Here is a 27,219-nt window from a genome sequence, read left to right on the forward strand (position 1 = left end):
ACTGGTTACAAAGCAAATCAAGGAAAGCCTTCAAGTGGTTGGAATCGGTTATCCAGAAGTTCTAAACAAATACTTTGATGAGTTCAGATGCAAAATGAGCCAAAGAGTGAGAATATCAAGTGATATTGTCAAGAAATATGAAGATGACATCCGCTTCACCATCAGAGTTGATGAGTGCATAATGGAGGTGGTTGAGCCTAGACAGGAAGAAGTGGAACCGATGGGATATGAGGTAATGTATGACATGCTAGATGGGTATGCCTCTACCCTACTCACCTTGCCCCTTGATCCAAAGGCAAAGAGAACCAACTCCTACTTGGAAAGGGTTACACCGGTTGAAGAACCGTCAGTAAAGAAGGGGAAGGTAGTGCCTTCAGTATCGACACTGGTTAGCACAACAAGTCCCAAAGTGACCAAGCAGTCACTAGCAAAGAAGAAACCAGAAGCTGCACCCGCCAAAGTCTTTGAGAGAAAGCGGAAGATAAAAGACACCACACTAGACTCAGAGGACACTGTGTCTGAAGAACAGCCTAAGAAGACTAGGCAAACGAGGAAAAAGACAAAGAATGAACTGGCAACATCTGCACCGGTAAATATTGATATTTCCTCCTACAAACCTTTGACACATTGTCAAAGAACTATTAAGAATATTAGAAGAAAATTGCTTAGTGATTTGCAAGAATATTTTGATGATTTCAATGACAATGAGAAAGAGGAAGTTGAACAGGAAGTCATTCAATATTTATGTGTTAATGACCGGTCGCCATCAGAAATTAGATCTGTGACACCAGATTCTTTATATAATTCTTTAGATAACAAATGGCGCATTTCCATAGAGAAGGAACAAGACATAAGAGAGGAAATATTTGCACAATATTTTCTTAATGTGTCAAATTCAAAACTTTATGAAACTATGGAAAAATACAAAGGCCTCTTCCTCATGAGAAGAAGAAGACTCTTGTTGCTAGAAGGAAAAGTTCCTGAAGTGGTAAAAGATACCCACTCTCATGCCCAAGCCACTTGAAGGTTGCATCAAGTGGCTGAAGCCAACAGGAAAGCTAAGCAAGAACAGGCAACCAATAAACTAGATGATGTATATGACAGTGAAGGAGAACAGGTCACTGATCAAATGGACCCTATTGATGTTGATGCCTTGAATGGTGAAAATGTCACTCTGGGTACACCATTAGAAGCGATAGAACAGTAAAGATAGGACAAAGAAAAGGCTGCCAAGGAGCAAGTAGAGAAAGAGAAGAAGCAATAGGAAGAAGAAAAGAAGAAACAAGCAGAAGAAGAGAAAAAGAGAAAAGAGGAAGAAAAGAAAAAAGAGGAGGAGAAGAGGAAATGAGAAGAGGAAAAGAAAAGAAAAGAAGAGGAGAAGAAGAAACAAGAGGAAGAGAAGAAGAAGAAGGAAGAAGAAAAGAAATAAGAAGAGAAACGGAAGGAAGAAGAAAAGAAAAAGGAAGAGGAGAAGAGGAATTAGGAAGAGGAGAAGAGAAAGGAGGAAGAGAAGAAGAAGCAGGAAGAGGAGAAGAGGAAACAAGAAGAGGAGAAGAAGAAGTAGGAAGAGGAGAAGAAGAAGAAGGATGAAGAAGAAAAGGAGCGGAAAGAAGAAGAGAAGAAGAAGGAAGAAGAGAAAAGAAAGCAAGAAGCAGAGGAGGAAAAGAGGTAGAAGAAGATAAGTTAAGAGTCAAAGAGAAGGAGGAAGCGGCATAGAGCACACAGGTGGAGACCCCAAAGGCAGCCGATAGTCAAGCCAAATCGGCTGACATTACCAGTCCCATTGACCTCCAATCTGCTAACGAATCAAAGCTACTACAAAGCATTAAGCTTTCTCAAGAATGCCTAGAGGTGATAAGGAGGAAGAAGGAGCAGGACGTGATCCAAGCTACAGTGGACACTCTTACCAGTTTGATACCCGATACCAACCTCCCTAGTACTGATTCCTCTCTAGCCCAACTAAAACTCTTATGCATAGTTGTGGACGACCAGGTACCAAGCCTGGAAGAGGTTGCTGAAGTGCATGTCAAGAAGGAGCATCAAAAGGCTTTGAACATTGCCTTGGTGAAAAAGCTACATGAGCTCCGGTCCGCTCTACAGAAGGTATAGAAGGACATCAGAGATGCAATGGATGAGGGGAAATTGCTACTTAGTAAGATATGTCTACCCCATCTATTCTGTGATGATGTGCTTACCCAAAAAGACAAACTGCAAACTGATTTGTAGACATTCATAAGCACCTTCAAGAACCCATATGACTCCTTTACCGATTCTAGGCAAACCCTTCACCAGTTTCAACTTTAGGCTGCAAGAATTGATTTGGAGATCAGCAACCGGACCAAGGATTTGCAGGAACTACAACTGGTTCTACTACCAAGACTGCAAATACTTCAGAAGTGCTATCTCAATCTAGGTGCCTTGACGATTGCTTAAGAGATTAGTACTTTGGACGCCCTGGAGGAACAGTTATCCCAGATGCAAACAGAGAGTGAGGTTGCTACGTCATTACTTGAGTCATGGTCCTTATCCATGAAGCAATTTATGCAGGACTTTAAATCAGTTTTTGACAAGTTTGACTCTTTATTGTCATAAACATTTATTTAGCTAATCGAAATAGGGGTTATTCAGCTGTATTTTGTCATTGTTGGCAAAGGGGGAGAAGTATTATGGTATTTAAAATTTTGATGCATGTTGTGTATACTCATGTTTATCTCTGTAAGGATGTAGTATACATTTTTTTTTCTGCAAAGGGATAGTGTATATGCTTAGGGGGAGTATTTTTTTTTATGGCATATTTTTTTGTAAAAACACTTAGACATAAATTTTTTTCCTAGGTGTTGCCATCAATACCAAAAGGGGACATTGTTGGCATTTTTGGTGATTATGTTGTGATTGTCATTGATGGACACACACTTGCTATTAGATCACTTTTTGTATGTATGAGTTATGCTCAACGGGTATTTGTTTCAAACCGGTATTATGTTATAGTCTTTAGACTATCGGTGTCTTGCAGAAAGTGTTTACCAATCTCAAGTAGCATGAGGACCTCAAGCGGTTCGAGGATCTCAAGCAGAACGGAGAAAAGAAACTAGAAGTGACAGTTATCATTTTCCCAATCTTCATTTCTGTCAACTGGTAATCTATTTAAAAGTTAAACCAGTATTACTTTGAGTGACCAACTAGTAATCTATTAAACCAGTATTACTCTGAGTTACCAACTGGTAATCGGTAAAGTTGTGTAAACTGGTAATACTATGTGATGAGTTACCAACCGGTATATCTTTGTAATGAGTTACCATCCACTGACACTTTGACGATGATTTTGTGTCGTGTTACCAAATGTGTCTAGATACAATGAACCTAGGAACTTGCAATGTAATCCTATTGGACCGACATGAAATCAGATTCCTTTTAAGGACATCATGTCTAGGGTTTTAGTATGTGTGTAACTGTTAGGGTTTGTGGTGGTTGATGAGTTCTTGTATGTGCGATCTTAACAAAAAAGATCAAGTCTATGTGCTGTAACAGAGTGTGGATTTACTGAAGATTGAAGTAATACTGAAATGCATTAGCAATGAGCTATCATGGATCTAACCAAGTAGACTGTGCTATTTGCTAGATCATTCACTTGCTGATTACTCACATCTTTGACAAGTTAGAAACCCTTAACCGGGTAGGCCTAGAAAGGCCTTTGTAAAACCTCTAACAAGGTGATTCACATCTGTGGATCTAAAATCCTCTCACAAGGTAAACTTTAATCAGACTTATCTCCTACCAGAGATTGAGATTCCTAACAGGATCCATTCTGATAAAGAACATTGTATGACCTTAACTGGTCTGGTTACTATTCTACAGATAGTTACTTGTGAGTTTCATCTCACCATGATTTTTCCCATCTGGGTTTCCACGTCAAAATCTCTTGTGTTATGGTGATTGTGCTTCTGTGGGTGAATTCATTACTTTCTTTTTTGTTTGCATTTGTGTTAACCAGTTTGTTAGTTAAACTGTTATACTAGTTTATTGCTAGACTGATAAAGTGTTTGAGTTCAGTAATTTTTGGTATACTAATTTACCCCCCCCTCTTAGTATTCATCATGTGCATCCACCAAGGAGACCTGAGATAAATTTCAGAGATTATTTGAAGGAGATGCCAAAGTCAAAGAGGCCAATCTGCAATCACTGAGAGGTCAGCTTGAAGGCCTGAAGATGAAAGATGAAGAAAAGATTACAGACTACCTTCACAGAGTAGATGAAAATCTGAACACCATCAGAGGACTTGGAGAGGAAATTGTTGATGAAGTTATTATCAAAAAGGTACTTAGATATCTTGCATCTAAGTATGATACTAAGGTTTATGCCATAGAGGAAGCCAAGGATATGAAAACCTTTAGAATGGATGAGTTATTTGGCTCCTTAATATCCTATGAAATAAGGACAACCGGTGAAGCATCTTCAAGGAAAGAGGTGGTTTTCAACTCCATCAAAAAGGGAAAGGAAGAGGTTTCTCATAAAGGATCCAGTGAAGACTTAGATGCAGAGGTAGAAAAATTTGTCAGAAAGCTCAAGAGGGGATCTAACAAGTATAAAGGAAAGTTACCATTCAAATGCTTTAACTGTGGTAAAGTTGGACACTTTCCTGCAAAATCTCTTTATAATAAAACTAATGGAGATGAGCAAAGAAGTTTTAGCAGATCTATTGATAAAGACAAAGAAAGTTATGTCTATCAGCAAGGAAGAAGAAGCTACTAGAAGCAAAATTGCTTATCTACTATTGAGGATGATTCCAAAGATGAAGAAAGTGCATCAGAAGATGACTATCATGAGACTGAAAGAGAAGTTAATCTCTTTATGGATCTAGATGAACCGGTTGGTAAAGATGAGGAAGAAGAAGAAGTTGAAGCTAAAATGGATCTAGAAGGTGAGCTCATAAGTTCTCTTGAGGAGTTAAGTAAGAAAAGAAGAGAACTCAAGAAGGTCAAGCTTGCAACAATAGAAGAACAAGATCACTTGAAGCAATCTCTGGATAGGTCCAATCAAGTTATCTCTGACTTAAAACTCTAGTTGGAAGAAGCCAAGAGGATATGTGAAGTTACATCCTCTGATTTGATGAAGAAGGAAAAGGAGCGTCAAGACCTGGAAGAAGAAATAGTGAAGCTCAAAAAGGAGCTTGAAAAGAGTAAGGATGAACTGAAAGTGAGAAGAAAATATGAAGGTAGCACATAAGCCTTGGACAAGATGTTGAGTAAACAGAAGAAATCTAAAGATATCGGTGGCTTAGGATTTGCAGAAGGAAAAAGTTCAAATAGAAAAGACACATCTGGTAAGGAGATACAGTTCACTTCTTCTAGTGAAGGTGAAGAAAAGAAAACATTCACAGTAAGCAAGGATACCGATAAGAGGACTTATGCAAAAGCTGTTAGAAACTGTCACACAAACCAATATACACAATCAATGAACTAGAGGCCACACTCAATGTACCAAAATACAGATCTAAGGAGAAATGCAAGAGTTGACCATGAAGGATTCACTAGAGTTAGCAGCATGAAAGGAAGACCCCCGGTGGAACAGACATTTGTAGGACCAAGGCAAACTAACCAGTATGTTCCAAACTTTCATGGGTATTGTTACTAGTGTAACAAATTTGGACATAGGTTAGCTGATTGTAGATTAACCAATAAGCCCACTATGAGTTATGAAAGTAGAAATCCATTTAATGCACTCTGGGATATGAATGTTGTCTGCTATCAGTGTAATGGATTTGGTCATAGAAGTTTTGAATGTAGGAAGAGTAAACTGGTATCCTACAATAGTTTCAAAGATTCATCTTTCAATGTAAATGTGGAATGCTATAATTGTCAAGGGTTTGGACATATAGAAAAGCTTTGTAAGAACAGGAAAATAAAGCAGAAGAGGGTAGATCCTGATCATGAAGCAGTAGCCAAACTAGAACACAAAATTGCAGTAGATAAGAAGAAGGAAACTCAACTGGTTTGGGTTGAGAAAGAAAAGAACAAAGCATAATCAAGTCTGATAGTGAAGACTGCCCTACATGTTGAAAGAAGAAATCTATGGGTTGTAGACAGTGGCTATTCCAACCACATGATCGGTGATAATTTTTTTAATCAAACTTGAAGACTAGAATGGTGGCTTAGTAAGGTTTGGAGACAATTCATCTATCAAGATAAAGGGAAAAGGTACTCTAAATATTGATGGAAAACTAAAAGCACATGATGTGTATTATGTGGAACGACTTAAGAACAATTTGCTGAGTGTGAGTCAGATGTGTGACAAAGGTTATAAATTCACCTTTGACTCTATCGACTACCATATAAAGAAGGAGAGTATTGGTCAGATTGTTACTGAAGGTAAATGGACATATGGTAATGTATATAATCTAAAAGAATGTTTTGATTCCCAATGCATGTTGGGACAAGTGGATGAAAGCTGGTTGTGGCACAAAAGATTAGGCCACATAAATTTTGATAATCTAGTTGCAGTAAGAAAAAAGGGGTATGTAAGAATTATACAACTAATTATCAAACTAGTAAGTACATTTTATGATGAATGTGTGAAAGGGAAGCATACTAAAGTGAGCTTCAAGCCAAAAGAGCACAACACCTCAAGACCACTTGAACTTGTACATACAAATTTATATGGTCCAACTAGAACAACAACTCTTGCTAGTGAAAGATATTTTATGCTCTTCATTGATGACTATTCAAGAATGACATGGGTCACTTTCCTACAAGATAAATCACAAGCATTTGATAGATTCAAGATCTTTCGGAAATTGGTAGAGAAGGAAAGTGGGTGCAAGCTGAAATGCCTAAGATCAAATCGAGGTGGAGAATTCACATCAAATGAGTTTGAAGATTATAGTGAAACACATGGAATCAAAAGGAAATACTCAGCCCACAGAACACCATAACAAAATGGTGTGGTAGAAAGGAAGAACATGACAATCAAGGAGATGGAAAAAACCATGTTAAATGAGGCAAGTTTGTCGAACATGTATTGGAAGGAAGCGGTTCATATTGTTGCATATACCTTGAACCGGGTTCAACTAAGAACAAACAACAAAATAATACCTTATGAGTCGTGGTATGACTAGAAACCATCAGTCAAGTACTTCAAGGTATTTGGAAGCAAGTGTTTTATCAAGAGAGATATGGATAGTTTAGGTAGTTTTGATTCCAAGAGTGATGAAAGAATATTCCTTGGTTACTCAACTAACATCAAGGCCTATAAATGATACAAAAAAAGACTAAGAAGAGTCATTGAGAGTGCATGTAAGAGTTGATGAGGATATGCACAAAGGAAGACAAGAACAAGTGAACCAGTATGATGATTCTAGTGATGAAGGTGAAGAAGCTTAGTCAGACAATGAACCAGAAGAAACATCCAATAAGGTCTCTAACCAATATGTGCAAAAAGACCACTTGGAAGAGAAAATTTTAGGTAACAAGACTGACGATGAGTAGATTAGGAGAAAACTTGCCTAGAATGATGAACAAGTCAATTTCTGCCTCATGATTGAAGTAGAACCTAAAAAATTCAATGAGGCCAACAAAAGTAAAAAATGGATAGATGCCATGGAAGAAGAGTTGTAGTAGATTGAGAAGAACAAGACTTGGGAATTAGTCCCTAGATTGGAAAAAAAGAACATCATTGGCACCAAATGGGTCTACCAGAACAAGATGAATGAATAAGGTAAAATTATTAGGCATAAATCTATACTTGTATGCAAGGGTTACTCTCAAGTAGAGGGCATTGATTTTGAAGAAACATTTGCATCAGTAGCTAGATTAGAAGCAATTAGGATGTTTCTATCTTTTTCAGCCTACAAGGGTTATATGGTATATCAAATGCATATAAAATCTGCCTTCCTAAATGGAAATTTGGAAGAAGTGTACATGGAGCAACTGGAAGAGTTTCCATTACATGATGATGAAACCTTTGTGTGTCGATTGAAGAAAGCCATGTATGGTTTAAATCAGGTTCCTAGAGTATGGTATTCGAGGCTAGATCAGTATCTAAAGGAGCAAGGATTCAAAAAGGGGAGTGCTGACAAAAATCTATACATCAAGACAAATGGAAATAACATGATCATTGTGGTAGTGTATGTAGATGACATCAATTTTGGAGGCAACAAGGACACTCTTTACAAAGATTTTAGTGATTAGATGTAGTCAGAGTTTGAGATGTCAATGCTTGGATAATTGACATACTTTCTTGGTTTGCAGATATCATAACTAGACAAGGGAATCTTTATCTCACAAACCAAGTATGCAAAGGACATACTAACAAATTTAAAATGGAGGACTACAAACTGGTGAGTACCCCCATGGTGACCAAAAGAAAATTAAGCAAGAATGATGAATCACCGGTAGTGGATCAAACATTGTATAGATCCATGATAGGCAGTTTATTGTATCTTACCGCTTCTAGACTGGATATAGTGCAGGCAATGTGTATGGTGGCTAGATTTCAAGCAACACCTAAGTAGTCACATATGAATGCAGTAAGCAAAAATTTTAGGTACCTGCAAGGAACACTCAATTATGGATTATGGTACCCTAAGAAAGGGAACTCATCTTGGAAGCATATATTGATGTTGATTAGGCAGGTTCCATTGATGACAGGAAGAGCACAAGTGGTGGTGCATTTTTTCTAGATGACCGGTTGGTCTCATGGCATAACAAGAAGTGGGATTTAGTCTCCCTATCAACTGCTGAAGCTAAATACATTGCTGCTACTACATGCCGCTCTTAGGTGCTTTGGATGAAGCAAACCCTCAAAGACATATAGGTGGACATCTTAGATCCTATTCCCATCTGGTATGATAATTCAAGTGCCATCAACATATCAAAGAACCTGATGATGCATTCAAGGACAAAGCATATAGCCATCAAGTATCATTTTCTCAAAGAGAAGGTTGAGGGGCAAGAAGTAAAGATGGAATATGTCCCTATAGAAGAACAAGTGGTAGACATCTTCACCAACCATTATTGGTAAGCACTTTTGAGTACTTAAGACACAAATTGGGAGTTGTGTCACCTGCCTCATGCACTTAAGTTTGTAAGGAGATATATGGTTCAGGGAGAGTTCATATATAGCAGTATCTATATCTCTTGAGCCACATGCTGATCATAGGGAAAGTTCAGGGTCGTATGTCTCAGTACCGACTGTAATCACTAAGAGAATATTTGACTAAGGGGGAGATAAGTATGAATCAAAGGGGGAGAATAAAGTACCCTAACCCTTTGTCAATGTGTCAAAGGGGGATAAATCTACTGGTGTGAAGACTTGCAATAAGTTGACATCAATGCCAAAGGGGGAGATTGTTGGCATTAGGTTGTCATTGAAGTCAACTGGTATGGCATGATCACCGGTGAGTAAGTAGTGGTGACCGGTATGGGTGAAGTAAGACATGATGATGTCAACCAATATGTGTGTAAGTAGACATAAAGGTATGTTACTGGTACATGTGAAATGCATCATCTATTGGTAAAGGAGGACCACCAACAAGGCAAAGCAAGTAAGAAAAGAACAAAAGGATGTGAACCAGTATACATAGAGAAGTTTAATGCTACCAATAAATGGACTAAGTAGATGGATGAGGATGTTTGATGGAAGGCCAAGTTGATTTATCGATAGAGAAGAGGTTAACAGGTATGAAGGTCCACCGATGAAGTTAGGTTATACCGGTAAGGTGAGTTGAACCGGTAGTCAGTGTTGGTCGGTGAAGGATGTCAAATCGACATAGAAAACTGAAGATGATACCAAACTGACATAGCAAACTGAGCATAGGTGGATGTCAACAAGGATGATAGGTGGAAACCAGGTGGTGAGAACACAAAGGTCAGTGAAGTGCTCATCGATGTAGATTGTTGGCATTTTTTATGATTATGTTGTGATTGTTATTGATGGACACACATTTGCATTGAGATCATTTTTGTATGTATGAATTATGCTCTACCGATAATTGTTCCAATCGGTATGATGCATTATAGTGCTTAGACTATTGGTGTTTTGTAGAATGTGTTTACTAGTCTGAAGTGGTATGTAGACCCCAAGTGGTTCGAGGATCTCAAGCGACACGAAGGATCAAAGTGTTGGCATATGCACACTCCAATGAGACATTGTATGTGATTGAAGGTTTTGTCATTGATGACAACCTTGCAATCCTATGGCACTAACAAAGGCATTATATCGACATCAATAGATCACACTCTACACCGACACCAGCACAAAGAAAAGAAGTATACCGACACAGAGGCTGACATGATTTTGTTATATTATATTTTGTTTATTATTGTAAAAATTTGTAAGCCGACTTGGAAAATTGTAAAATGACTCTTATATATAAAAGAGATCATTGTAGACATTTAAAAATGAGAGAAAAAACAATTAAGGAAAATATTAGGTAGACCTATTATGTGAAATATAGGCTAAGGGTTTATGTAAGATGCAGAGCAGCAACCGGTACTGGATCAGGCATTATAGATGCTATTGTAAAGCAGTACAAGATATTGGATTTGTATAATCCTCATTGTAAGTCAGTGAGACTTCCCTTTGAGTAGTGAGCTCTAGGCAGTTGGCCTTCCTGCATGTGCATGCCCCTATTGTAAGTAATATTCTCTTATTGGCTAGTGAGTGAATATTGTGGGTCACAAATCCCACCGAGGTTTTTCCCACACCGGGTTTCCTTGTTAAATCCTTGTGTTATGGTGTGCTTTTCATGTGGATGTTCTTGATTCTGTTTATTGCATACCGGTACACTGTTATAATATGTTCTGCATGCTTTAAGTTAATAAATTCTATACACCGGTCAGATACTGATTCACCCCCACCTCTCAGTATATGTGGGATTCCTAACAATTGGTATCAGAGCCTGGTCCTCTATTTTCAGAAGCCTAACAACTTGAGGAAGATCTTGACACTGGTAAAGATGGATAATTTGATGAAGCAACTTGAAGGAGCTCTTACAGACTATGATGCAAAGAAATTGAAAAATATCAAACTAGAAGATGATTTAAGGGCAGCTCAGGATATCATTCAGGCACTTCAAGAAAAATTTACTATTTCAAGAAATAAGAGAAGAGAACTTTGTGAAAAATTGCAAAATGAGAATGATGAAAAGGAATCACTTAATGATATGATAAGCAAGTTGAAACAAGAGAACATGACAACAAAGAATGAGATGCAGGATATGACTATGAGATTTTGCAAAGAGATTGAGGATAGGAAGAAAAATGAAGAAGAATTGACCATAAGAATAAGTGATGCAGCAAATGAGAACACAAGACTTAGCTATGAAAATGACATGTTGAAGATAGATCTGATGCATACTCAAAATGACTCAAATGAACTAATGAGACAAAAAGAAGTCTTAGAAAGAGAACTAGAAACTGCAAATCAACATAAAGAAAAATTCAAGAAAAGCTCAAAGGAACTTGGCACCTTGCTGAAGAATAAAAAACCTAAAGGTGACACTTCTAGAATTGGCTTTGAAGTTGGTGAAAGCTCCGGTACTGCAAATACTCAGGATCACAGCAAACCGGTAAGACAACCTAATGCTTATAAATTCAATGGAAAATGCTTTAACTGTAATAAGTATGGTCATAGAACAAATGAATGTAGATCTAGAAATTATCAGAATATCAACACACCCACCGGTCAATGTTCTAAATGCAACAAAGTTGGTCACAACTCTAAAAATTGCAGAATGAATGTGCGATGTTATGTTTGTGGAAGATTTGGACATTTATCTAATCAATGTAGAACACAAACCGACATAGGTTATGGGAAAGCTATTCAGAAGAATAATGTAACTTGTTAGGCATGTAACAAGATTGGGCATATTGCAAAATTTTGTAGAAGTAAAGAAACACCAGTAGACAACAAAAGGTCTAGCTTGAAAGGTAAAGAAAAAGTTGAAGAGGTCAAGCAAGAATTCTCAAAACAATGGATTAGAAAAGCTGATCTAAATATTGGGAATACTCCTCCACTGGTAGAACAAACCAATGCTTCACCGGAAGGACAGAGTGATGCTTCACCGACAGGATAGAGTAGTGCTCCACTGACAGGAAGTTCTTCATCTAATTAAAGAAAGTTTCCTTGAGGGTTTGGCAATCTGATGACACATGTGCTATTATTCCCTCAGTTAGAGATAAGAAGTTGAAAATTACTTTTTACTGACAGACAATGTTAAGAAAATACTTAACCAGCATGCATTTAATGTGGTAGATGGCAAAAAGACACTATAAAATTGAGGTTTTGGCTCCATTCCATTTCACTGAGATTTCAAACCTACAAAGAGCGTGAAGTTTCCGAGCTAAGGCATTTCGAGCAAGAGACAAGAACACTCCGAGAATTCATCCATCCTAAAGGCAGTAAAAGGTATTTAATCATGGTATCCACTCCTACAATTGAATATATAGCAAACCCTACTATTATTGAAGTTATAAAAAGACCTAGGACCATATTTCAATTAGTTCTCGAGGTAGCAAAGAAAGATGATACCTTAGGGGCTTTTTCTCAAATTCCCAAGGGAGTTGTTTATGTTGAAGACCCCATAATTTACATCCACTGCAACATTGAGGAACTAGGAGATGAAGAGATTAAAACCCTGTTTAAAACTGTGATATGTGATAAAATCGACAATGTAAAAGATGAACACAAGATCATTGAAACCCTAGAATTTACAGAGATCCTTAGCATTCCTGAATTTCCCAAGGATGTGATTAGGATAGTCTTAAGCAGGGTACATGGTGAATTTTTCTGGTTAGATGCAGTCCACAAAATCACTAAGGAAGCTGTGAAAGTTGTCACAGGGTTACCGACCACCGATAAAAGGCCAGATAAAACCAAGAAGGTATCCAATGACCTAGTTACAAACCTAACTGGTGCAACTTTCGACAAAAGGTCCCTAAGAGTTAATGATATAACAGACATTAATGTGAGATTTATCAGCATGATATTAGGGTATAAAGCTACTCATGCAAATAGACTCAATTCAGTTTCAAGTTTATGCATTAAGAGTGCTTATGATATGGTCATAGAAAAAGCAAAGATTGATATATGTGAATGGTTAAAAGATGAATTAATTGACAACCTTGGAAATATTAAGAAGGACAAGAAAGGAACTTTCAGATTTGGAAATTTGTTAATATGTCTAATGCTACATATAACAAAAGAGGTTCTTGGTATAGGCTACAAAGAACTTGGTTATGATATACCGGTAGGTAAACAGTTAACAGGACTATTCAATAACATGGGAGAAAACAAGGAAAACAATATTCATGACTTTTTTCAAGCATTAAATGCCAAAATGAAGAAAAGAATCAAGTTATCACAAAAGATTGTCGACAAATACAAAGACAAAATATGCTTTGTAATCAAGAAGGATGAAATCTGGATGGAAGCAGTCATCCCTAGGACAGTTTGCATAACCGAGATGGGCTATGAAACAGATGATCACATAATTGAAACATATGCTAAAGCACTTCTAGAAGCCCCCAGAGAACCTAAGGAAGAAATATTTGGTAGTGCAGAAACTATTGAAAGCCAAATACAATCAAAGAAAAGAGTAAAAAAGGTTAAGGCAGTTGTAAGGAAAGGGTCTAGACAAGCAAAGGCTATCAAAGAAGATGTGTTGAAGAAAACCGGTATAACAAAGGATGAGTTAGCAACTCCACAACCTAAAACTCACCTATCACTGGTAGGTACTTCTTCGGGGAGTGACATGCCTACAACTTTCAAAAGAGTTGTAAGGAAAAGAGATCCTTCACCGACAACCATACCCTCACCCAAGAGGACAAGACAAAAACAACAAGCAGTGAGATCTCCGGTAAGAAAGGCTACACCAAAGAAGAAGAAACTAACACCCAAAAAGAAGAAGAGGACAAACAAAGACTTGGCCCCTCTTGATATATTGCTGAATGAAATTATAGAGGAAGGTAAATTGAAAAATATAGAGAAAATATATGACACTTTAACGACTAATGAAAAATAACAAGTTGAAAATAGTGTTATATTGCATATGGATATGTATAACAATTTTTTGTTGGAAGTAGTAAATGAAATTCTAGATGAACTATTTAAGAGACTAGAAGTAGGAAGACAAGCAGTAATAGAACTGGACAAGAAAATAAAGATTGAAAAGCTACCTATTGTTTATCTAGTAAACTCACCCAAAGAAATTGATGACCTAATTGCTCAAGCCAACCGGTCAGTATTTTCTACTACACACCGGCACATTGCTTTAATGGTTGGAAGAATTAATGAGGTGACTGAGGAAACAAAAAATGGATGGGATATATTCTTAGTTGAAAAAGAAAAACAAGAAGAATACAGGAAACCCAAACCCATAAAAGTTTATCAGAAAGATAATGACAAGGGTAATGGTAAAATTGGTGGACCACCTAGTATCAAGGTTAGAGACAACTTACCCCCACCTCCTTTGATTACTCCATCAGTAAAAACAACAACTACAAAAGATCAACCGGCAACTGAGAATATGGATGTAGAGGATGGTAATAATAATCCTGAAGTCTTATATACTATGGATGTTGATACTCAAAAGATCAAAATAGTGGTAGACAAAGATACAACTGATAAAACTGACATGGCTAGTGAACCTCCGATAGCTGAGTAAACTGAAAACACACAGGAGAAACTGGCAGAAGACAAAGAGAAAAAGGAAGAGACTCAGACTGAGTCAATGCAACAAATAGAGCAAAAGGCTCTGGAATAGGGACAACAACAACTGGAATAGGAACAACAACAACCGAAATAGGAACAACAACAACAGGAATAGGAACATAAGGAAACAGTGCCACTGGCAATTGGAGAAATAGAAAAACCATTGCTTAAAGAAATGCAGACACAAAGAGACCTACTGGAGGTCAATACAAGCTTGGTTATTTCTCCCGGTACTCAGATTGTTGGTTCATCATTAGGCTTCAAATCAACTAATGTGACTGAGGTACTATTAGATTCAATAAAAAAGATAACAAACTGCAGCTCACAAGCTTACAAGGCAATTGATGATACCATACCAATTTTGAAGGTAATTTCTCCCAACTATAATATAGACGATAAAGATTCTTTAGGACAACTTGATACACTGTGTAAATATATGACTGAAAACATTGAGAAAATAAAGGAAGAGTCATTGAAGGATAAAGTAAAAATTGAAAAACAAAAATTCTTTGATGAGCAAATAAAGAAGTGTAACAGAGATTTTGACACACTTCTACCAGAATTATGTAATTTATTGAAAGAGTATAAAACTCTGTACAAAGACACCTGTAAGACAAACTTTTTGACTGTAGATATAGACAAGAAGATGAGCAAGGTACATGATGAGATCAATAAACTTGCAGATAATTTTGTTAACTCACCGGATACACTATCATTTTTTGAGGAGAAGATAACAAATTTTGAAGAAGAATTACTTAAATTGGAAAGAGAAAAAGAGAGAATTGTGAATAAGGCAAAGCATCTGAGATTAAAACTGAGTCCAAGATTGGACTATCTAGCATAACTGTGGAAGGAAGTATTTGAGGTACTAAAACAGGGTCAGAAAACACTAGTAGAGCATTTGCAGCATCTCATTCGTATAGTGAAGAGAATAGAGACAACAATAAAGGATAGCAAGAAGTTTATGGATAGTATAAACTTGATTTTGGGAGATCTTTTTCAAATTGTAACCACCCAATTACAAGGTTGAAACTACAAACTCTACTGACATCTTGACAACCTTTGTCATTGATGCCAAAGGGGGAGAAGTGGGATGAGAAAATTCAATATCACAGGAATCATATGCTCAGGGGGAGCACACACATATTTGGTAACATTTTGGACTTCACATTTTTGGATACATTTTTTGAAATTTCTCATGAGTGTTACCATCAATGCCAAAGGGGGAGATTGTTGGCATATGCACACTCCAATGAGACATTGTATGTGGTTGAAGGTTTTGTCATTGATGGCAACCTTGCAATCCTATGACATTGGCAAAGGCATTATATTGGCATCAGCAGATCACACTCTACACTGGCACTTAGGACACCGACACCGGCACAAAGAAAAGAAGTATACCGGCACAGAGGCCAACAGGATTTTGTTATATTATATTTTATTTATTATTGTAAAACTTTGTAAGCCGACTTGGCAAATTGTAAAATGACTCTTATATATAAAAGAGATCATTGAAGACATTTAAAAATGAGAGAAAAAATAATTAAGGAAAATATTAGGTAGACCTATTATGCGAAATATAGGCTAAGGGTTTATGTAAGAAGCAGAGCAGCAACCGGTACTGGATCAAGCATTATAGATGCTATTGCAAAGCAGTACAAGATATTGGATTTGTATAATCCTCATTGTAAGTTAGTGAGACTTTCCTTTGAGCAGTGAGCTCTAGGCAGTTGGCCTTCCTACATGTGCATTCCCCTATTCTAAGTAATATTCTCTTATTGGCCACTAAGTGAATATTGTGGGTCACAAATCCCATCAAGGTTTTTCCCACACCAGGTTTCCTCGTTAAATCCTTGTGTTATGGTGTGCTTTTCATGTGGATGTTCTTGATTCTGTTTATTGCATTATTTCTTGCATACCAGTACACTGTTATAATATGTTATGTATGTTTTAAGTTAATAAATTCTATACACTAGTCAGATACTGAGTCACCCCCCCTCTCAGTATCTATGGGATTCCTAACACAAAGTGGTAGAACACATACTTCCCAATCTTTATTTTGTCAAATCGGCAACCGACATTTTTCTTGAACCGGTATTTTGTATGAACTCGTAATACTCTGTGATGAGTTACCATCCACCAATTGTTTGACGGTGCCGACACTTTAACGGTACTTTTTGTGTTGTGTTACCATGTATGTCCAGGTTCATTGAACCTAGGAAATTGTAATGTAATCCTATTGGACCGACATGAAATCAGATTCCTTTATAAGGACATCATGTCTAGGGTTTTATGTTGTTGTGATTATAGAGAAAGTTTATGTTGTTGCTAGGGTTTAAGGTGGTTGAGGAGTTAGAGAGAGTATGAATGTGTAGAAGACTGAAGTAATGCTCGAATGCATTGGGAACGAGCTATCAAGGATCTAACCAAGCAGTTTGTGCTATTAGCTAGATCAATCACTTGTTGATTACTCACATCTTTGAAAAGTTTGTAGCCCTTAACCGAGTAGGCCCAAAATCCTTTTGTAAATCTTCTAACAAGGTGGCTCACATCTCTGGATCTAAAATCCTCTAGCAAGGTAGTCTTTAAACAGACTTATCTCCTAATAGAGATTGAGATTCCTAACAAGATCCGTTCTGGTAAAGAACATTGTAAGACCTTAACTAGTCTGACCTTAACCGGTCTAGTTCCTATTCTGCAGATAGTTACTTGTGAGTTCCATCTCACCATGGTTTTTTTTCCCATTTGGGTTTCCATGTCAAAATATCTTGTGTTATGGTGTTTGTGCTTTTGTGGGTGAATGCATTATTAGTTGTTTGGTTTGCATGTGCGTTAACCAGTTTGTCTGCTAAACTGTTTTATCAATTTACTGTCAGTCTTGTAAAGTGTTTAAGTGCAAAGATTTTTGGCATACTAATTCACCCCCTCTCCTCTTAGTATTCATGAGTAATTAACAAGAAGGTCGACATTAATGAAGAACCCATAAATCATGAGAGGATAGTAGAATATTGCAGCTTGAGGAAGACAAGGTGGCAAGGTAATTGAATTGACCTTGCAAGACGATATGATCTTTTTACTTATTTGTCAAAGGATACAACCAATCCATTAATGGCGATTGATAGAGCAACGTAGAAAAACATGTCGTAGACATCCAAAAATAGAAAATGCACATTGAAAAGTGAGGAGATGGCGGTGTTGTTTGGTGTGATGCAGATCACCATTCAAGAAAAATAGATTAGATCAAATCTAATATGGATCGAGTTGGTGAAGGTAAAATCTAACATGACATTGTTTGAATGTTTCTTTTAGTGGGAACTCTCATAGATAAATATGTCAACTCAAGACTGAAATCAGTTGATGCTAGATGTGAGGTGTGAGAGGAAAGAGAGTCTGAGCAAGAAGAAAGATTATTTGCCTAAGAGTTATTTCTCAAAGAGTTAGAGTGTGTGTTAGCAGGATGAACCAGTGAGAGGGTCTAACTAGTAGAGATAGAGTAACCGACAAACTGCTACAGTCTTAACAGTCAAGCGTACTGGTAAGGAGTGATTGGTTAGGAAGGCATCCAAGAGTGACATTGTTAAATGTGAGGCTGAGAAAGAGAGAAGAAAGACTGGGAATAACCGGTGAGTGATCAGAGAGAGTAATCTAATAACCGACAATGAGAACTAGTGAAGAAGAGGAGGTTGTTAACCAACATATATTCATTGATCAAGTGATGCAGAACTCATTTGCAACTAGGTGATTTCATTGCATTAAAATTGTATTGCATTATATTACACCGAGTTGGTTCTCCTTGATTTTGTGCTCTAAATCAGTAGGGGTTGGTGCTTCTTGGGTTGGTGCCCTAAATCATTGTAATATGGTGTTTCATTATGAGGATGGATTGGAGCAGTAGACTCTAGCAACATTTCTCACTGAGGTTTTTCCCATATTGGGTTTTCCTTGTACATCTGGTGTTGTGGGTTATGCATTTGTGTGTTTGCATCTTTTAATATCTTCTCATATCTTACCAGTTTGATTGCTTAGTGTTTAGGTTGTTAATCGGTACTCAATGCTTGGTTTAAAAGGAAAATATTTTTAGTAACCATTGTTTCACCTCCCTCTCAGTGGTACATTGTGTTCAACAATCCCTTCATCACTCCTAGAGTCAAAGCTGCCCAAGTCATCTTGATCTCTTTTAATGAAGAATTTACTCCCAAACACCTTGAAGTAATTGACTGAGGGTTTCTTGTCATACAACAATTGATAAGGTGTCTTATTTTTGTTTGTTCTCAACTGAACCCGGTTCAAAGTATATGCTACAGTATGAACCGCTTCCTTCCAATACATATCCGAAAACTTGCCTCATTCAGCATGGTTTTGGCCATTTCCTTGACTATCTTGTTCTTCCTTTCTACCACACCATTTTGTTGTGGTGTCCTAGGGGCTGAGTATTGTCTTCTGATTCCATGTCTTTCGCAGTAATATTCAAACTCATTTGATGTGAACTCTCCACCTTAGTCGGATCTTAGGCATTTCAACTTGCATCCACTTTCCTTCTCTACCATCTTTTAGAAGATCTTGAATATGTCAAATGCTTGTGATTTATCCTATAGGAAGGTGACTCATGTCATTCTTGAATAGTCATCAATGAAGAGTATAAAGTATCTCTCACCGGCAAGAGATCTTGTCCTAGTCAGACCACATAGATCTGTATGTACAATTTCAAGTGGTCTTGAGGTGTTGTGTTCTTTTATCTTGAAGCTCACTTAAATTTGCTTTCCTTTCACACATTCATCACAAAATGTGCTTACTGGTTTGATAATGGGTGGAATATTTCTCACACAACCCTTTTTTCTTATTGCAACTAGATTTTCAAAATTTATGTGGCCTAATCTTCTATGTTGTAACCAGCTTTCATCCACTTGTCCCAACATGCATTGGGATTCAAAATATTCTTTCAGGTTGTATACATTTCCATGTGTCCTCTTGCTTCTACTACAACCTAACAGGTACTCTCCTTCTTTATCTGAAAACCGACAGAATAAAAGGTGAATTTATAACCTTTGTCACACATCTGACTCACACTCAGTAAATTGTGCTTCAGGCCTTCCACACAATATACATCATGTGCTTTCAGTTTGTCATCAATATTTGTAGTACCTTTTCCCTTTATCTTGATAGATGAGTTGTCTCCAAACCTCATTGAGCCACCATTCCAATCTTCAAGTTTGATAAATTTTTGTTTATCACCGGTCATGTAGTTGGAAAAATGACTATCTAAAACCCATAAGTTTCTTCTTTTTGCATGTAGGGCAGTCTGCACTATCAAAATTGATTATGCTTTGTCCTTTTCTTTCTCAACCCAAACCAGTTGAGTTTCCTTCTTCTTGTCAACTGTAATTTTATGCTCCGGTTTGAATATTGGTTCCTGTTCAGGAGCTATCCTCTTCTGCTTGATTTTCCTATTTTTACAATGCTTTGCAGTATTTCCAAACTCATGGCAGCTATAACAGTTTACATTCATATTAAATGATGAGTTTGAAAAATTATTGTAGGAAACCAGTTGACTTCTCCTACACTCATAACTTTTATGACCCAATCCATTACATTAATAGCAGATGATATTCATCTCTCGGAGTGCAGCAAAAGAGTTTCTATTTTCATAACTTACAATGAGCTTATTCATTAATCCACAGTTAGCTAACCTATGTCCAAATTCATTACACCGATAACAATAACCATGAAAGTTTGGAACATACCGGTTAGGTTGCCTTGGTCCTACAAATGTCTGTCTCACCGAGGGTCTTCCCTTCATGCTGCTAGCTCTAGTGAATCCTTCATGATCAAACTTTTCATTTCTCCTAATATCTGCATTTTGGTACATTGAGTGTGGCCTCTGGTTCATTGATTGTGTATACTGGTTTGTGTGGCGGTTTCTAACAACTTTTGCATAAGTCTTCTTATCGGTATCCTTGCTTACTATGAATGTTTTCTTCTCTTCACCTTCACTTGAAGAAGTGAACTGTATCTCCTTACTAGATGTATCTTTTCTTTTTGAACTTTGTCCCTCTTCAAATCCTAAGCCACCAATATCTTTAGATTGCTTTTGTTTGCTCAACATCTTGTCCAAGGCTTATGTGCTACCTTCATATTTTCTTCTCACTTTCAGTTCTTCCTTACTCTTTACAGGCTCCTTTTTGAGCTTCACTATTTCTTCTTCCAGGTCTTGATGCTCCTTTTCCTTCATAAAATTAGAGGATGTAACTTCACATATCATCTTAGCCTCTTTCAAGTGGAGTTTAATGTTAGAGATAACTTGATTGGACTCATCCAGGGATTGCATCAAGTGATCTTGTTCTTTTGCTGCAACAAGCTTGACTTTCTTGATTTCTCTTCTTGTCTTAACTCCTCAAGAGCACTTATGAGCTAGTTTTCTAGATCCACTTTAGCTGCAATACCTTCATCTTCCTCATCTTCCATAACCGGTTCATCTAGTGCCATAAAGAGATTACTTCTCTTTTATCTTCATGGCAGTCATCTTCTGATGCACTCTCTTCATCTATGACATCATCCTCAATGGTATATAGGTTATTATGCTTCTGGTAGCTTCTTCTTTCTTTTCGGTTAAATTTCTTTTCTTTGTTTTTACCGAAAGATCTTCCAAAGCTTCTTTGTCCATCTCCACCAGTTTCATTATAGGGACATTTTGTAGCAAAGTGTCCAGCTTTACCATAGTTGAAGCATTTGAGTGGTAACTTTCCTTTATAATTGTTAGATCCTCTCTTGATCTTTCTAACAAATTTTTCTACCTCTGCATATGAGTCTTCACTAGATCCTTTATGAGAAACCTCTTCCTTTCCCTTTTTGATGGACTTGAAAACTGCCTCTTTCCTTGAAGATGCTTCATCGGTTGTCCTCATTTCATAGGCTATTAAGGAGCCAAATAACTCATCCATTGTGAAGGTTTTCATATCCTTGGCTTCCTCTATGGCAGAAACCTTAGTATCATACTTAGATGTGAGAGATCTAAGTACCTTTTTGACAATAAATTCATCAACAATTTCCTCTCCAAGTCCTATGATGGTGTTCACAGTTTCATCTACTCTATGAAGGTAGTTTGTAATCTTTTCTTCATCTTTCATCTTCAGGCCTTCAAGTTAACCTCTCAGTGATTGGAGCTTGGCCTCTTTGACTTTGGCATCTCTTTCAAATAATCTCTGCAATTTATCTCAGGTCTCTTTGGCAGATGCACAGTGCATGACCTTGACGAACTCATTATCTAACAGCCAGCTTAGAGTAGAATGTTTAGCCTTTGCATTGTTCCCATACTCCTTCTTGAAAAAATTCCACACATCAAAACCAAGAAAGGAAAGATAGGTCTACATTATTCTACTCCATAAGGCATAATTAGATCCATCAAACATGGGGGCTTTTGAGGAGGTAGACTCATTTCTTGCCATTATGTTATTTGACTAGAATCTACCCAAGCTAGAGAAATCTTTATTCAACTAGGAACCTAGGGTCTGATAACAATTGTTGAACACAATGTACCACTGAGAGGGAGGTGAATCAGTGGTTCGTAAAAAGATTTTCCTTTTAAAATAGGCCTTGAGTACTGGTTAACAACCTAAAAACTAAGAAATCAAACTGGTAAGACATGAGAAGATATTAAAATATGCAAACACACAAATGCATAACCCACAACACCATATGTACGAGGAAAACCCAATATGGGAAAAACCTCAGTGAGAAATGTTGCTAGAGTCTATTGCTCCAATCCAGCCTCACAATGAAACAACATATTACAAAGATTTAGGGCACCAACCCAAGGAGCACCAACCCTTGCACCAAGCACCAACTTAGTGTAATATAATGCAATACAATTTTAATGCCATGAAAGAACCTAGTTGCAAATGAGTTCCGCAACACTTGATCAATGTATGTTTGTTGGTTAACAAGCTCCTCTTCTTCACTAGTTCTCACATTGTACTCTTTAATCACTCACCAGTTACTCCCAGCCTTTCTTCTCTCTCTCTCTCAGCCTCATAGTTCACAGTGTCACTCTTGGATGCCTTCCTAACCAATCACTCCTTATCGGTATGCTTGACTATTAAGACTGTAACAGTTTGTCGGTTACTTTGTCTCTACCAGTTAGACCCTCTCACTGGTTCAACCTTCTAACACACACTCTAACTCTTTGAGAAATAACTCTTAGGAAGATAACTTTCTTCTTGCTCAGACTCTCTTTCCTCTCACAACTCGCATCTAGCATCAACTGATTTCAGTCTTGAGTTGACATATTTATCTATGAGGGTTCCCACCAAAAGTGGCATTCAAATGGTGTCATGTTAGAACTAATACATTTGGACTAGATTTCCGACAGAGAAGGTATATTGTGACCAAATTTGATTTTTTTTTTAAAAAATGCCTGAATTTGTCAAAATTCTGGCGACAATTTGCCATTTGGTTTCGATGAAGAAGGCATTAGTAATTAAATTTATTTTGTTTTCAAAAAAGTGCTTGAGTTCATCGTAATTCCGATGACAATGGCCATTACTTAAAAAAAAGAAGAGGGCAAGTCATTTGTGCATTCTAATCCCGCGTAGGCATCTGTGGCAACTTCAACCCCCAACAAGATCAAACCCGCGTCGAAGGCATTTGTGCATTGCTTGCAATCCCGTGCAAGAGGTATATTCTTCACCTTAATTTCATGTTGCAAAAAATATACCATTCAAGAGATTCTACAACTTTTTCTTTTATACATGCTAGCTATGCTTGCATTCTTGTGGGATATTGACCGATTGTGGAAGCAACTCTTGGAATATGAGAGATTCCTTTTTTATGAAAAAGATGTTAGGAAATGAGACATGTGGTGGTTAATTGCCCTAGTTTTTTATGCAAATTGGTCAATCTCATATTCATATTGATTATCCAATCTCAGGTTGGATGGCTCCTAGTCAAAGGTGTGGTTCCCTGAATGTGTAATACCCTGTAGGAATCCAATCCTTGTAAAACCATAGAACTGTGATTGAGGAGTGAGCGTTCAATTTTGTCAGAGCAATCCCTTCCTCCCATATATGTGTTGATTGATCATTATTGTACGAGCTAATATATAGGGTAGTGTTTGCCTCTGGCTGCTGAATCAATGGAGATCAAACCAACGCACAAGAAAACAATGGGAATGAATATTATTCAAGTGATTTGCGACTTTCATTCAGTGTTGTTCAGGAAAGTCTTTCTTTCTCTTGCTAGCCAGCCTAACACACCTGACCCGAAAGCCCTAGGGAGATACAATTGTGTTCAGTTCAGTATAATCCTAACCTAGAAGGGGTGGACTGAAAATCTCCAACCACACAACTTATCACTTTGTAATTAACATACAGTATAAAGCTAGTCTATATGACCCCTGAACCATTTTCTTACTGTCTCGGGTTACCCTAGTTTAGGGTATTGGCAGTTTTTACTAAATCTTCTTTATTTTAGGGTATTGGCAACTATCTCTCCTTTTGCATAGTTTTAGGTGGCATACAAAGTCATTGCCTTCTTTGGCTTCCTTGTGGCCTCAACCTCAATGATCATCTTTTGAAAACTTACTTTCTTCAATACTCTCTTCTTTATCCTTTCAAAGTTGAATTGTAGCCACTTAGAAACATCTAGATTCTCATCACTTTGGATGGATGGGTTCATGGTAGTTACAACCTACTTTGGCCTTTTTTCTTCATCTTGTTTCTTGTGCACCTAAGTTTTATTGGCATATGTATAGAATATGTTGACATGATGATACTATGTTGTCATTGATGTCAATATGCTGAAAGAGAACCAGTAACATGATGAAGAGTGAATTGGTAACATGATGAAGAGTGAACCGACATATGTGAAAAAAGGTGAAGTGGTATGCTTGTCCAAGTGAACCGGTATGATGTTGTGAACCAGAACTGGTATATGGAATGTTTTGTATCAAGGGTTTATATGGCATGACTACCGGTTGGTAGTCTCAGCTTTAGGGTTTCTGATTGAAGTGTTTCGAGCCTGTGTGTTTCAATCGATGGTATTGTGTGATGTGTTAGCATTGTAATGGAGATCAGATTGTGTTGCCATGTCAACCTTATGTACGTGAAGGATCTTGCATGAAGGAGATTGATCCTATCTACCTCAGGAATGTGCGAAATCTCTGCAAATGGTGGAGAACGCGTGATGGGTCATCACCTCCGAGAAGCGGTGAAGAACGAACGATGGAGAATGTCTTGAGATCTATTCAAGACTGTTGTATTCAAATGCAAAGTGCTCAATGGTCAGGATTGAACTGACTAAATTTCTCAACCTAAGTGTTAGGGTTTAGGGTTTATGCTACCAACCTATTTGTTTCCTATAAGGTCGATGTGATGTCTCATGCTGAGGTTGTTGGCAAATGTTGTGTGTGTATCTATGTGTAGAGATACGTGATTCTTTCCAGACTAGTTTGAGAGGATTGATACCTGCATAGTGTGTGTGTAGAAGGAAGGAACTAAAGTGGATCTGCATTGGCATTGAGTGCTATTACCAGATCATTGTAATACCTGTTGATCTCTAATCACTTCAACAATTGGAAAATCCCTTAACAGGGTAGCTTTAACCAGCTTGCTATAAATCCTTTGACAGGGTGACTCAAAGCCATTGAGTTCATAAAAACCTCTATCAAGGTAACCTCTAACAGGGTTTAAATAGTCTTTAACCGGACTAGGCGTCTAATAGAACAGACTTCTAAAGAGTTCAAAACAACTTGTGGGTATTCATCCCCACTGTGGTTTTTCCCAGTTGGGTTTCCACGTGAAAAATATGTTTGTCATATGTGATGTCTTTTTCATGTGATGCTTTGTTGTTGTCTGTCAAGCGGTGAATCATGTTGATCTAGCAAGTTATTATATTTCTGATGATAGATTATCTGTTTATACATAAGGACAAAGTGGAAATGAGGGAGTAGGTTGTATGAAAAGCTAAGAAGATTGATCGGTTCATGTCTTTCACAGTTGCACTGTGTTTAGCTGGTAGTAATCTAGTTTGGACCGATGTTAGGGATTGCCAGTAGTTTTCAGTCTGCAATCAAACCGGTTCAGGAAAAGTTTTTGTGTCTGTACTGATTCACCCCCCCTCTCATTACCAGATTGGTACTCACTATTCATCATTGAGTCATCAAGTTTAAAATTTTGGAGGAGTCATCTTGGGGGTGGGGGCCTAGATAGATCCTCTTTTTCTTGTTCTCCATGCTTCTTTGACTCCATATTCTAAGTTCCTTCTGACTTATATTTCATTTTCATGAGTCAACTTATAGTTCTTAATTCAGTTATAGGCTAGTATCTTGTGTGTTGATTGTACCTCTTAGTTTGATAAGGTTTTGGGTGGAATTTAATCTCTAATTTTGAGGAAAAAGTTTCCCTATAAATGTAATTTCAAAATTCATTTTGAGGGTCTAATAATTGATTATTTAAGGTCCAAGTTTAGTAACACGCATTAGTGTGTTTTCTGTCAAAAGACATTTAGAAATAGGCTGTAGATTGAATACTTGTGCTTTGCTAGTATATTTTGAAGAATTAATGGAAATGAAGTTCATAGTTTGCAATAGTATTGGTAGTCTTTTTTGATTGCTTGGTATTCTTTTATTTCTTTCATTTTCCTTAGTCCTAAATTAATATTTACATTTATGAAACATCTTCTTTGTTATAATCAGTTTGTGCATCTGTTGTGGTGATTGAGGTTAATAAGGAACATGTGAATGAATAGTAGTAGTTGTTCTAGAGCTTTCCTTGGTCTCATTTTCATGTTAGAATTGACAATTTTGGCATGATAAATTATTTACATACAAGGTTATTTCTAGATTTTGTTGATAATGTGGATTTAGGTAATACTGATGATTCATTTTATCGTAGCCTTGTTCTATCTTTTGCAATTTATTTTAACCTTTTATCTTAGGCAAATTGAGAAATCAACATTTCAACTTGATTAGTGACATTTTCCCCTTGAACAACTTGATTAGGAAATGATAAATTCTAAAGGTAAGCTAATTTAACTCAAGGGAATGAGATGGTATCCTACCATGAAAGATGATAGTTTTAAGCAAAAGACTACCTAGTGATATGAAAGTTGATGCAAGATAATAAGGACAACAAGGAAATTTATTTTGAATCTTTGGGTGGAAGTTTGCATGGATTGATAGTGAAAAGGCATGTTGATGCAGAGAATCCAATAAACTCAACCAACAAGGGAGATATTTCTCCCAACCCACCTATTCAATTAGGTGTCAACCCTTCACTTACTCACAAGACCCCTCACAAGGCCACAAGTTACTCAAAAGGATTGAATACCCCAAAACACACTCATACTCACCAACCCTCACCCAACCATTGAATCACACTCAAACAGGACAAATAAAGATGTCTAAGTCACAATCCAACTCTCCAATATTCAATCACCACCAACACCCTCAACCCTTATTCACACAAATCCTACTTCAATTGGGTCTTCTAATCCCCCCTGGTACTCAACTCACAAAATGTA

Source organism: Cryptomeria japonica, chromosome 3 (genome assembly GCF_030272615.1).
Source record: "Cryptomeria japonica chromosome 3, Sugi_1.0, whole genome shotgun sequence".
Classification (NCBI taxonomy): Eukaryota; Viridiplantae; Streptophyta; class Pinopsida; order Cupressales; family Cupressaceae; genus Cryptomeria; species Cryptomeria japonica.